The 13,579-nt window shown below is 38.3% G+C and overlaps 2 protein-coding genes across 7 annotated transcripts in view; one reads left to right on the top strand and one right to left on the bottom strand.

The window, feature by feature from the left end:
* IMMP2L (inner mitochondrial membrane peptidase subunit 2) overlaps positions 1 to 13,579 on the bottom strand; it is an 844,357-nt gene that overhangs the window by 356,119 nt on the left and 474,659 nt on the right. The gene's annotated exons all lie outside the window — the stretch shown is intronic.
* LRRN3 (leucine rich repeat neuronal 3) overlaps positions 6,741 to 13,579 on the top strand; it is a 45,536-nt gene continuing 38,697 nt past the window's right edge. The window contains exon 1 of the mRNA XM_084646910.1: positions 6,741 to 7,084. The gene's annotated coding sequence lies outside the window, so the exon portion shown is untranslated. The remainder of the gene's footprint in view (positions 7,085 to 13,579) is intronic.

The raw sequence follows: 13,579 nt of genomic DNA on the forward strand, positions 1-13,579 counted from the left end.
GCCAACATTTCTGGGACCTGGATGAACATTGTGGGCATCTGGAAGCTTGGCTTACCCTGATGGAATGTCAATGTATTTATGTGTGTATTGGCAGTTACCCTTACCAGTGGATTGGGCACTGTTGCCAAAAACATACAGACACTCATCTCCAAGAGAATGTGTGATCAGCTGTGGAATCCACAGACAGCATGATAACCACAATTTTGCCCTTGTTATTACAGCAGCGCCTTCTTTTATTTCACAGTGGTATCACATTTCGTTTCAGAGAGTAAGGGTATGTCTACACGGCCGCTGGCAGCTTGCCTCCCAACCCAGAAGTCAGATATGCACTAGCTCTGCCCTAGCTAGATCATTACACATAGGCGTGTGGACTTTGCAGCACAGGTGGCAGCCCGGTTAACTACCTGAGTAAGGCTCCAGGGAGTCCGGCAGGCTTGTTCCTGGGGAGCTAGTCCATGCTGCCAGCTGTGCAGCAACCATCCACACTGCTGTTTTTTGCACGCAAGCTCACAGAATGTGTCTGTCCACTCGGGCCGGAAGACATGATACCAGCTGGAGTGCAGTCATACCCCAGATCATTCATGGTCCATATTTGGAGCCACACAAGTTGCATGCTGAATTTCTCAGCAGTGTCATAGCAAGGGAGAAAAGGAGTATAGGTCAAAAAGTCTGCTTTACCTATTTTGTTTACTAACACATGGTCAGGCAAAGCCTTCAATTTTTAAAGGATCTGTGAAATATTGTGTACTCACACATCCAGTCACACACACTCTACCTCTTGCACAATATTGTTAGATTGCATTCGTTAAAGTTGTGGTATTTAAGCTTCTTTTGTTTTCCCCATTTCTTTCTCAGTGCCATAATGCAATCCTCATGGTTTGAGCACCAGACTTCAAATGAGAGCTCTATTCAAAGCATGTACAGACAAAATAAGTGGTTTCCTTAGTAATGGGAACTGTGTGAAAGCCTTTGAAACAGCCCTCTCCCAGTAAGTCCCTCCCCTGCCCAGTTTATTAGTGCACAGATAGGCTCACAGAAAACATCATGCAGCTTGTGAGAATCCCTAAAGTCTGTGATGGCAAAATTATAGAGGGTGGGGGTATATGTATTGCTTTGCTAATTAAACATATGTCCTTCTTCAAAATACAAGTGTAATATATTTGTGTCCTTTTATAAAAAATCATTTGCTGGATCTGTGGATTGAAAACCCAAAATTATGTACCATAATTACTAGTCAATTCATTTCAACATTCATTACATTTATATATATTAAACTGTACTTGATCTAACCTAGTATTCTGAGCTAACCATACTCTCAACATGTGCTGCACTCATCCTGCCTGTTCCTTGTTTTGCCTTGTTCATGCCATAACAATTATCCATGAAGTAAGTTTGAGTTTATGCTATTGATAAGGGAAAAATCATTATTTTACTTTTTTGAGCTCAGAAGTAAAAGTAAATGCAATCATAAGGATATCATCTACAATATCTAGAATGTGGTCCTGTTTATACAGGTTTCCAAGGCAGCAATATAGCTCCCATAAAGACAGCTGCAAATTGTAAATAATCTAGAATTGCTATTATCTCCCTACATAACATTGCAGAGACAATACTACGATAAAATAGCGTTAGTCTGATTTTAGCCAAAAAAGCTAGGAAAATCACATCTGAAATTCTGTCCTTAGGAGTGACAACCAACACAGACAGGTATACAACAAATAAGCTTAATATTGCAGAGGAAAATGTCCCATAAAAACTCAAAAAGACTAGGACCTGGGAGCATGTGACAATTTACGCCACCTGACAACCTGCCCCTAAGAATCTTGAACAGAACAACAAGGCCCTCTCTGGAGGAGAAACCTGGAAAATGGTCTCTACGTCTAGTACATTTCAGCTCTATAATCACTATTATATACTTTGTCAGACTGACAGGCAAACTGATGAAAAGTGAGTGAGTGTGTGTGTGTGTGTGTGCAAGAAAAGTCAATTTTGGAGAAGGAAGAGAACTTGCTGGCCTTGTTCAGTTGAATCTAATACAGTTTGACTGAGGCTGTTGAGAGAACCTTTACATTCTGGATGGGTCCTATTCCAAATCCAATAATTTTGTCCGAGGAAAAAGCATTCTTGTATTTCATTTTCAGCTGAACTGCCTTTGTCTCGAGAGAACTAAAATCCTTCAGTGTCCAGTGCTTATAAATTATACATTCATTAATATATTATGAGCCAAACATCTCAGTTATATCCCTGTGAAGTGGTTGAGAAGATCTTTCTGTCTTCAAAGATCTAATGTCAAACACAGCTGAGGCAAAATCAGTTTTAAAGTGTAATAAGGAGTACACTGTGCTTGAAAACATAAGAACCTGTGGTTCTTAAATTCCGATATGTTCTGGCTGCTTTGCACCACTGTAGCTCCTTCTGGATTCCCTTTGAATAAGGGAATTCCAAGGTGACACAGAGAAGCGGTGCAGTCTCTATTCCACTCCCTCGCAGCCCCAATAAAGGGACATGTTCTAAGGAAAGGGAATATGGACGGATCCCACACTTAGGGCTGGGGTATTTGGCCAGAAATTAAAGTAGTTCTGATATTTTTCCAAGCTGCACCAGGAACCAGACCAGTTCCAGTGCAGAACACATTCAGACAGATGCCTTCATGTCAACCTTGCAGACAACTTGCCCTGTCTGCGCTCTGTAGACTGCAGTTCTGGCATAACCCAGGAGTTTGCCCTAAGTCTTTATTTTGAATTCCAACATATGAAGCACAGTTGCCATTTGATTAAGAACTTGAGCACACCTGGAAACATGCAAAACTCCCATGGTTATCAAGTTAAGCAACAGATCATTAACTAAATCCATATTCAACCTCACTTAAGTCACCTTCAGATTTAAACATGTCTTATATGAAATTTAAACATATATGAAATTTGCCCTTATTGTGCTGCTCACTAAGGCCCAGATCTTACAAAGACATATATTTGGGTGGGCTCTTACACCCACACAGAGTCCCGCTGAAGTTAATGAGTCCTTACATGGATGTAACGGTAAGTCCATAGGGGATCCCTTTTACAGGACTGTGGACTAAATTTCTTGCGTCCTTCTGCTTAATTGCCACCCTTTTAGGATCAGTAACCCTTAGTACTTGCCAAAGAAGGAGTTGGTGGCAACACCCATATTTAGGTTGCCTAACTCTTTCCATATAAAAGATTCTAGCAAGCATTTTTAGAAGCTCTAATACCAGCAACACTTTGAAATTCAGAAAAAGCTTTGGGGCTAGAAACATGGCCTTTTTTTTTTCTTCACTCAAAAATCTGTTCATGTTTGGCTGAAATATAAACTATTAAAAATCGCTATTCCCCTTCCCTCACTTGTGTTCCTCAGGAAAATTTTGCCAAAGTGCCACAGTAATTTGTGAACATTAACATTCTAAGTCTGGGCCCATGCCACCACACAAACAGCAGCACACATGCTGTACTGGAAACTCCTGTGAGCTGCTGAATCAACTGTAGAGAAAGACTGAGGAGTGGGCCAGGCAAAGCTGTCATTATTCCTCACCACAACCCCCCCTGAATACAGTACTTGGCCCCAGTGGCCACCCTTCCATCTGGGACACCCCATATGACAGGAGCGCCTTCAACTCCTGGGGGAGGATGGAGACAGAAAGAGCTGGGCATAGTTTCCCCAACCAGACTCAGCACATAGCCCCAGTGGCCCATTTCCCTCTTCCCCACCAAAGATAACAGGCTTCTCCTGTAGTCAGCTACAGTTAGTTTTGTAGATCAAGCTGTACTGAAGATTCAGGTTTCAAACCCTGCTGGTGATTCATACAGTTGTAAAAAGTAGAATTTATTTCTATCTTTTTCCTTTAAACAACTAAACACCTAGAAAATTACATACATAACCTACATTAAAAGAATGTTGCTTAGATTGCAAAAGCACTCAAAAGTTATGAAATGTCAGATTCACAGTTGCCCATGCAACCTCAGTTCAACCCCCTTGTGTGTCTGCATTATTCTGCGTTACTTACACAATCACAAACTATGTTTTCCACAGAACCGCTGCCTCATGCAGTTCACAAGTTGGATGCAAAAGGAGGCAGAATCAAGGTTGCATGGAAACCTTAAATCTGGCATTTCCTAACTTTCAAGTGTTTGACTTTGCGACCTAAGAAAACAGTCTTTTAACATATTTTTTTAGTATGTAATTTCCATTAAGCTTTCTAAGCACTTCTGCTTATCTCTTCAACACAGTTCTGTGTGCATTCAAAGAGCTAATTTCCAAATAATGGCAGTAATAAAAGTTCTGTCACCATCAACTCTCTTAACAACTGTAAACATACAACACATTAATAGTCTAGTAAAGTGGTTCTCAACCTTTTCCATACTATGACCATGTGTTACAACAACAAAAAATTTTCAACCTCCCTCCCTCGCTATAGAGAAGAGTGGTTACAACTCCCAGATTAATTACCCTTGGTCTACTGCGTCAAACTAACTCTCCATTTCAACCAATAATTATTGGGTTTGTTCTGATGTTTCACTCATCTAGTATGCAAAACCCAGTGAAAACAAACTCCATTTTAGTGTTTGCACATCTTATTTTCTCCCTCACTCTGCCCCTCAACTCACAGTCTGACGAAAAAAAATTGCAGAGTGAAAGCTAATAAACTATATATAAATCTGGTGAAATAAATTATGTTGCTATTTTAAAACTACCAAACATGTTGGTGAAATCAGCAGGAAAAGAGCTTCTAATGAACCTTAATCATCATAATTGTATCAGTTATAAAAAGTAGTTTACGTTGCAAGCATTTTGAAAACATCTTTAAAAAAATCTTTGGTATTAGCTGAAATGAAAATTAAATTATTTCTCTTCTTTGATATAATTAAAAAGTATATTCTTATATCAGTTAAATTGTAGTTTCACATACATGTCAATCAAGGAGGTATTTTAATTACATATCAAAACTTACTTTCCTTATGCAAGTGCACTCTAATTGATTTAATTATTTAGCCCTCCAATTATATGGCCCATATGAATCAACCAAAATGAAACACTTATGTAGTAAAAATATAATCTGAATTTCATATATCAAATCATTGCATCAGTTTTTGCATGATTCTTACACAATATATGTTACTTAGAAACTGAAGTGTACAGCTCCTTAGTATTCTTGAATGATTCATTGAAATTGTGTGCGCACACACGTGCACGTATATAAAAGTAAGAAGAGACCTGCACATACCTTTAAACAACTTGTAAAAGATGTTTTCATCATTCAAAATAAATTCAGCATTGACATATTTTTGAAAAATCAAGATGTGTGTGTCCTTATATCTACTACTAATGTAAGTATCAGCAAGGAATGTGTGGGTTTTGCACCTATTTGCTCTTAACGTGTTATTCCAAAGCGACTTTTATTCCAAGTATTTAGCACTATTTTTAAATCACATGTTATAAAATAAGCAACTTTATAAAGCATAAAACCAATTCCTCAGGGAATTAATAAAGCCTATAATCTAAGATTCAATGTGATACTTAGTGCTCACAAAACAATAACTATTATTTTAATAGTACTGTGGCATTTTGTTGCTGTTTCATTTAGGAAACAAATATTGATCCCTCGTGCAATTAGACATGACTGTCAATCTTTCTTCAAACAAAGCTGAAGAAAATGAAATGAAAACCACATTTCATTTCATTCCACTAGAGGGTGGCCTGTCTCAGTCAGGGTTATAGTAGGAGATTTATGCAAGATTTATCCTTTCTAGTTTTGACCTGTTGATAAACAGATCTTTATATTACACTATTCTTTGTCCCCCGTTACAAAGTCATTTCTTTACACGATACAGTTTTCGTAATGAGGAGGTTTTTTTCTGAACAAGATCCACCTAATTGTTGTTGTTTGGGAAATAAAGTGGTAATAAATTTTTGGAAAACAAACATTTTCTGAACTGTTCTGTAACCTCAGAAGCCTGCACAGATGCATACTATAGTTTGCCTGCCTTTTGTTTACAGAGATACGGACAAACACAGTGTCTGTGCCTCTGCAATAGTCCCCAAAGTACTAAAGAAAATATTATAAGGAGGAAAAAAAAGAAAATTCTGTGCAGTCAATTGCTTCACTTTACTAAATGGCCATACAGTAACCAGTGAACTGGACAGGAGGGGGAAAAAAACCCCAATGATTTTTTAAAACAAATCTGTTCATTTTATTAATACTACATTTTACATGTGTAAAATTGATTTTTAGCCAACCAATGCACATAAATAACTTTAATATTCTATCTTTTAAAAAGAGGGAAAGAGAGATTGGTAAATCATCTATACTGTCCAAAATTAAAACAGCAAAAGATACAGGAAAAAGAAAATGCTTTACCAAATGACTTCAATCTGTACGTGATGGCTTTTGAACTAAAGCAACCTGGGTAGAAGTTTAGTGATCTCTGATCTGTTGCTTTGAGCATAGATACCCTCCTTCTACCTCTTAAAGATTAAATTAAATATCCTACATTGTCCCACAAAAATATGAAAGCACTGCTCCATACCCTTCCCGAATCAGAAGAGATACCCAGAAACATATAAAGACTTGTTCCCTTTATTCGTACCCTAAGCAGCAATGTCATATAACAGACAGGATTTTTCAGCCAACCAGACTGGAGTAGCTGCGAGTGCTACATCTTGGCACTCTGAAGCTATTGGCTCCTCTCTGGGGAGTGGAGGATGTTCAGTTATTAATGACCGCTGAGCAGGCAGCACCATGTCAGTGTGACAACTGATCGGGTGAACGATGCAGCTCTAACCACCATGGAAACAAGGAGAAATAAGAAGAGCTAGCAGGCATCTTTCTCTTCACTGGATTGTGAGCCTCAGCCAGCCAGCAACAGAGCTCTGGCAAACATAAGGGATCTCAGCTGGCAGCACACAGATTCTCTCTTTTTGTAGGATATCTATAGATAAATGTATCCTATGCTATATACGCATGCAACTCTTCACACCCTGGCATTAACACAAGTATGTGGTTACCTGCACTAAGGAATCCAAATATACAGATGCAGAAGTCCTCCAGCACTGAAACGACTCTTGCAGGGTAAGTTTGTTTATATATATATATAATGTGATGCGTTCTACAGTTTATATTTTCATTTACACAATCACTGCTTTCTTGTTTTCTTCAACTTATTCTATTAGATTCTTTCCAAATTTTAGTTTACGTTCAGAATACAAATGCAACCACCTTTTGGCTCACAGATGATCTAAATGTGTTTGCAGGTCTCTGAGATGTGTGCATTTGCTAGCTTGAAAGAACATCAAAGGATTTAAAAAAACAAAACAAAACATTTTCCCCAGTCCTTGCAACGCAAAATCAAATTACACAATTGCCCTGTGTTTTGAAACCAATAAAACAAGATACAGGACAGCTATTCTTTCCTCTCTCTCTCCAATGGTTGGATTAAGGCAAATGCCGTTGTCTGTCAGGACCTAAAGCCACTGAGCACCAAAGCTGAATGAGCATATCACAAACAGTTATTGAATTTCTGCCAGGTTACATCTTAGGGATTGTGGCAAATGACTTCCCCTAAAAAATATATTCCTTTTTAACAGTCAAAAGGGACAGTGTGAAGCTCTGATTGCTACGGTAGCTAGAACTGACACATACTAGGTAAAAAGAATAACATTAAGCAAAAGAGTTCTAATCTTTGGTAATTAACAAGACCACAGCAGGCTGGCTCTAAAGTACATTTTTCATTTGAGAAGAGTATTGTTCAAATCAATTGCTATATTTCCACTAGCCTGTTTTTCTACAAGAAGGCTTTTCAGTTTATTTGTAAGAAAATGTCTTTGTTTTCATATGTCTAGTTTTTGCCCAGGATTGCTGATCAGAATGAGTAAGAGCCTCACACAGGGGATGTTTGGGGAGGGGGGAGGGAGAAAAGGAGAGGAACAGACGCGGGGATAAGAGCTAAAAATTCTCTATATAATCAATATGAAATATCATGATTGATTTGATGATGCTTAGTATGTGTACTTGTGTGTCATACCTTTCACCCAATATAAGCAAAGGCTTTAGTATAACTCCCTTAAGATGAAAACATGTTCAGTAAAGTCCATCAGCATACATGGATCAGTGACTTAGGCAGCTGCGAAAGCTAGGTTAAGAGATTTTACTTCATAGCCATGCAAAGGGGAGGTTAGCTGTCTAGTGTATGCTTCCAAAGCTTTCTACATAGCTTTTCTGTTTTATGGAATAAAATGTAGGTATTAAAGCAGTTCACCCCGTTCACCCTACAAAAACACCAACAGGAATCTGCTCCTTTGTAGCAACATAATTATATGCTTGTACAATTGCAACTTCAGAGTTATTCTTTTCAATTTTCTTTTCAAATATGTCTTTTCAAATTTTCAAATTACAGTGAAGACAAACATGAAAAGACAGTCAACTGCTGCATACCTGTCACCTTCTCATAAACATATCAGAAAAGGGGTAGTGTAACAATATATACGGGAAGATGTCAATTAATTCAGATGACCCTTGTAAATGATGACAGTAAAGCAGCTCTGACAATATGCCACAGCATTTTATTTTCCCTCTGGAAAATATGCAAGCTTAATAAAAGGTTTCTTTTCAGAGTGCAAAATGAAAGGTACTGGGGCAAACTTGCTTTATGAATGGAAGACTGTTTAGAACATATACAGGTTTATCATACAACATAACTTCTCCTTTTATTACTTAAATCTACCTTTTCAGCCATACTGCATGGGGTTTTTTAGTTGTTTAAAGGAGAACTGCAACCCTGTGTTTTGTACTGGTACAATATGTGGCAGTGCAATGAGGAAATTGTTTCTTCTTGTTACATGGAGAGCACTATTGCATGAAAACTTTTTCTGAATTATATGTCACAGTCCAGAGTTCTGAATCTTTATTTTCATTCACATTTTACATAATCAATACCATTAAAAGTTAACCCTGATAACTTTAAACCTAAGACCCACTGTTCTTTTTTGCCACGAATACTATTTCACATACTGTTACACTATTTACAAAGATACTCCAGCTTTTGAAACATGCATTCATTGCACTCATGAGTACAGAGGAAACACAGATGTCCTGATAAACAGCTAAGACATTCTTACCCATTAACCCAGCCGAACTGTATTGTGACCCTATATTATGGTTAATACTCCCTAAAGCCTCCCTAAAGTATATCACAGTGTCAGAGACAATGACTGGCTGATATTGTTATGGCAACCCTCGAAGTACCCCCTTTCAGAGATGGTCGATTTGGGAATTACATCACAATTCTTGTTTGGAGTACCCAGGAGCATGTGGGTATTTTTGGTTTGTACCATATTAGACCAGACCATCTGTAACATGCTGCCACCTGCAATGCATATAATAAAGTATCATGCATAATCCTTATTAATAGGTTTAGCATAAGAAGCTTTATAAAAATATTAATGTACTGCAACCACCTTGTGATTAACAGGGGACACAGGAGGACAAAACTCAGACCTTGTGTAAATCAGAATAATTCAAATTAATGCAGTTGCACCTACTTTCTCTGAATTTGACCCCTAATCTGAATAATTTTATATGGATTCCAGGAACAAACATAATTCTGTTTTATTGATCAAAAAGAACTACTATCACTTTAAATAGCTGGCAGTTAAAGAGCTCGTTCAATAGCTAAGTTTTTGTAGAAGCTAATGTAATAGAATAAGATAAGCAGTAAAAAACACACAGCCTGGTGTCAGATAAGCACTATCTTGCTTCAATAAGGAAAGCCTCCAGATAGAGACAATTAAACATAATTTGATTTCTTGCATTGTATTAAGACATTTTTAGCAGGTTATGGGGCATCAGAAATATAGTTCAATGACTCCAGTAACTCATGTATCCCTCTTCTACCCAATAACGTATTAAGGTAAAGAAAAGCATAAAAATCAGAAGGCATAGTTAATATCTCTAGATTATTATCAGAGACACTTGTAAACTCTTCTACCTTGTACTCTGAAAATACTACTAAAGACAAACTACAAAATGGCATAATGGAAAATTTATTTGACATAAATCACTCATAAAATTATTTTTTGTTTTTTGTATTTTTTGAAGTAAAAGATTTCTCAAAAGAAGGTCACCTTTTAAAATATACCTGTACAGTTCTTCCTGTATAATACACTCAAGCCAAACTGTTATTTAAAAAAAATGTAAATTTCCTTTTAATAAGAGGGCTGTGGTTACATACATAGATTTGGGAAGAAATTTCAGTAAGCAATTAAAATGTTTTACTTTACTGAGTGGAAATGCCATTGGAACATAAAGAAGTGCAGCAGATGTCATTAGGTGCATCAGTATGAGAAAGAAATCAATATTGTTCATTGTAAGTCTTTGTAAGTGGGAAAATGCAGTACATGCTATTTATTTATTCAACTGAGCAGTTTGTAAACAGCTGAATGCTATTATTGTAAGTCATCTATAGGTCACAATGAGCATTCCTCAATGTTTTTGGTACCAAAAACGCTTTTTAGACATCTACAGTCTAGATCAACAGTTCTCAACCCACGGCCCACAATTGGCCAAATTAGCACACAGTTGCGGCCTATCTGTGTGCTAAAAAAAATTCAAAATTTGTGCTTTGATTTGGCTGGGGGCAGGGCTGGTTGAGGGGAGACAGCATGTGGCAGCCTGTGGGAGCACTCCTGCCAGCAGGGGGCTGGTGAATGCCACAGTGGGGCAGGGTGCAGGAGAGTGAGGCTCTGGGCAGGTTGCGGGGAGGGGGAGGGTGCTCTGGGCAATGTGTGTGGGGGGTCTCTGGAAATGAGGGGCTTGCAGGGATGCTGCAACACCCCGAGGTTTTACGTTGGGCTCTGCTCCTGGCCCTGGGCAGCTGGGACTCGGGTCCTGGCTGCCTGTCCTAGCACCCAGGGCCTGCCTGGCCCCGCTCTGTGGAGGTGTCTCTGGGCAGGGGGCACTGAGCATAGGGGGCTGGGGCTTTTTTGGGAGTGGCGCTGTGCTTCTCAACCTGCAGCCCACGTAACAGGCATATGCAGCCCACAATGATAAATAGGTTGAGAACCACTGGTCTAGATGAACTGTAAGGTTACAAAGACACAATTTGAAAGTAATAGACATGCTAGATATCACTGATATCAACCTCCCTAATATACGGCCCTTTCCTCCAGTGGGATAAACTGGCACACATTGAGCGAAGTGAATGGAGCAATTTCGATTTGTATCAGTTGAGGATCCCTCCTGGATCTGAACTGGATTATTCCCACTTTAGGCTTTAGGTAAAGTAGCTGGGGTCCTAACTGGTGAGGAAGAACAATATGGTGAGAATACACAATAACTACAATTTTCTCAAAAGGCTTGTTAACTTTAACCTCTCCAGATAGGACTCCAGTTTGTACTAGTTGAGAGCTATGTTGAAAGATTCAAAAAGTGAAATAATAATAAAATTTTATTTATATACACATAAAATGTGGCACTATATAGTAAAACACCTAAAATCCAGTATAAAGTGAATGACAAAGAAAAACCACAGACTCCAGTTACTTGCTGTTGGAGGAGCAGTCCTTTTCCGTTATTCAAAGACATTTTCAAAGGCATCACTTGATAAACATGATTACATTTATCAGGCTGTTTTTCCTTCAACTATATGCTTAGTCTTAAATTATGAAACATTTGGAAACTGGCTTATTCTTGCATCTCTCTCATTCTTCCCACTCCCAGTTCTACTTATCAGTTTGCCTTGAAAGCAATTCACACTTATAAATACATTCAAATGACCCAATTTTGAATGGAAATATAAATAAAAGCACACAATTTTACATTAAAAAATTAAATTTTGGTATAGTGCAATATGGAGACATTTCTTCTTGATCTAACATTTTTATTCATTAACATATTTTCTTTTAGACAGCACATTTTCTGTAGCTGCTATGCCATGGGACATAAAGCTATGATCTAATGTAAACTGGTCCAAAACCAAATGCTGTGGGCTTCACATTATTTTTGTTACTACTATTTATGGCATTAAATGCAATCTTTGGGCCAAATTCTCTGGTGGTGTAACTCCAATGACTTCAGAATTATGCCAGAAGAGAATCTGCCCCCTTCTACTTAAATCAAGCTGAGAAATAGCTTTCAACAACATTAGTACAAAATAAATACTTAATCTCCTTTACTGCTTAAGCTTCTGTCTTTGGAGGTAAAGTCCGCAAATCTGAGTAAAAAAGCTGACAAAAAAGATCTTTCAAAATGCCTACGGTTTATTAGCATTATCCCAGGAGTCTTTTACTGGAGGCTTCTTCTCATGTGAATAACAACTACTCTGCCGGGAAATACATTAAAGTCTCTAAAGAAGTCTTCTAAGAAAAAAGTTGAAATATCAGCTTTAAGTTCAACTATATCAAGAATCCCCTGGACATCTAGCTACCTGCATTAAGAAAAAAAAATAACTTTTTATACAATACTCTTATCTAGGAGGCTGCCAATTTCTGCAAAGGCTTGCTGAATAAATTAGAGACTAACAACAACATGCACCATAATAGATACATAGAGAGAGATAGAGAGACAAATATACACAAACACCAGCAAAATCATCTACTGGGACATACTTTACTGAGCCTCTTAGGACCGAAAATCACAAGAGGGTGGACAGTGTCACTGAAAAGAAAACAGAAATCTCCTTGTGGGAAATTCCTCATGCAGGGAATGTGGTGCTATTAACACCAAGTTCAGCAAATTAGTGGGCTGTTAGAATGATTTTATACAATTAGAGGAAATTGCAAATGACAATAAGGTTGGTTAGCTTCATCACTATGGTCATAGTACAGGAAAGCACCCAAGCATTCTCTTGAGTAAGGATAACTTAAGCATACACATGTGCTTTCCTGAATCAAGACCTATGGTTCAGTTTCACAGCAGTGACATAACTTTGCTGTGAATAGAACAAAACATTGCATTGTACATTAGGTCTGAGTTTCTCTTTCCTTCATATGCCATGTAAATTTGCATTGTGCTTAAAATCAGTGTGAAATTTGTCACCTGCGTAAGATTTTTTAAAATGTAAAGAGAAGTTTTCTCAATCCTTGAAAAATTATAAGGTTAGTTCTAAATTTAAAAGGATTTTATATATATTTTCCTCTCCCTTGTCCCATTCCTGTTCCCTTATTTCCTAATGAAGTGCTTCTCTACCTTCCCTGGCTCTCCCATCAACCCCTGAAAGGGGCTTCTTCCAGAGCAGGCATAGAATATCAGGGTTGGATGGCACCTCAGGAGGTCACCTAGTTCAACCCTCTGCCCAAAGCAGGACCAATCCCCAATTTTTGGCCCAGATCCCTAAATTACCCCCACAAGGATTGAACTCTCAACGTGGGGGTTAGCAGGCCAATGCTCAAACCACTGAGCTATCTCTCCCCCCATCATTATCCCTAGCCTTCCCTGTGCTGACACTCGCCTAATCACACACATTGCCAGCAGCGGTGTGCTGAATCCTCTTCACCATCAGCCTGATGGCCCAATGCAAACTCTCTCCTCCTTCATGGTTCTGTCCTGGTGGAGAGGTCAGGAGCAGGCAGT

This window comes from Lepidochelys olivacea (genome assembly GCF_965140295.1).
Source record: "Lepidochelys olivacea isolate rLepOli2 genome assembly, chromosome: 1".
Classification (NCBI taxonomy): domain Eukaryota; kingdom Metazoa; phylum Chordata; order Testudines; family Cheloniidae; genus Lepidochelys; species Lepidochelys olivacea.